The sequence below is a fragment of the Cephus cinctus genome, unplaced genomic scaffold (genome assembly GCF_000341935.2).
Source record: "Cephus cinctus unplaced genomic scaffold, Ccin1 Ccin1_scaffold0153, whole genome shotgun sequence".
In the NCBI taxonomy this organism is placed as follows: Eukaryota; Metazoa; Arthropoda; class Insecta; order Hymenoptera; family Cephidae; genus Cephus; species Cephus cinctus.
The window spans coordinates 804,183-804,618 of record NW_014332881.1 but is presented as its reverse complement, the minus strand read 5'-3'; positions in this window follow the sequence as shown (position 1 = coordinate 804,618).

Below are 436 nucleotides of genomic sequence, written 5' to 3'. Positions count from 1 at the left end.
GGGGGGGGGGGTGTCCGCATTGTTAAATTACGAAACTTACAGGGAATTGGTGTAAACAACGTATATGCATTTATTTTTTTTCCCAGATAAATATTTCTTCAACATTGAACATTGACTAGCAAGTACATCTTTACTTGTTACACAATAGTAATGATGAACGTTAATTAAGATCGTTAATTAATTGTTGTCGCACCACCGAGGGCCACTACGGGGTTTTCTCTTGTTCATTTAATTTGTTTAATTATTTTTTTTTTGTTACTTAATAATTAGTTAACTACCGGGCGATCGGTGGATGCTTATTGGCAATAATGACAATAATAATGGTAATGATAATAATAATGACAACAGTATAATAAATACCTTGTAATAATCATCGTCGTCGTGATGGTTAATAATAATTATAGCCGTGACAATAACGATGGTTAATGAGAACAAT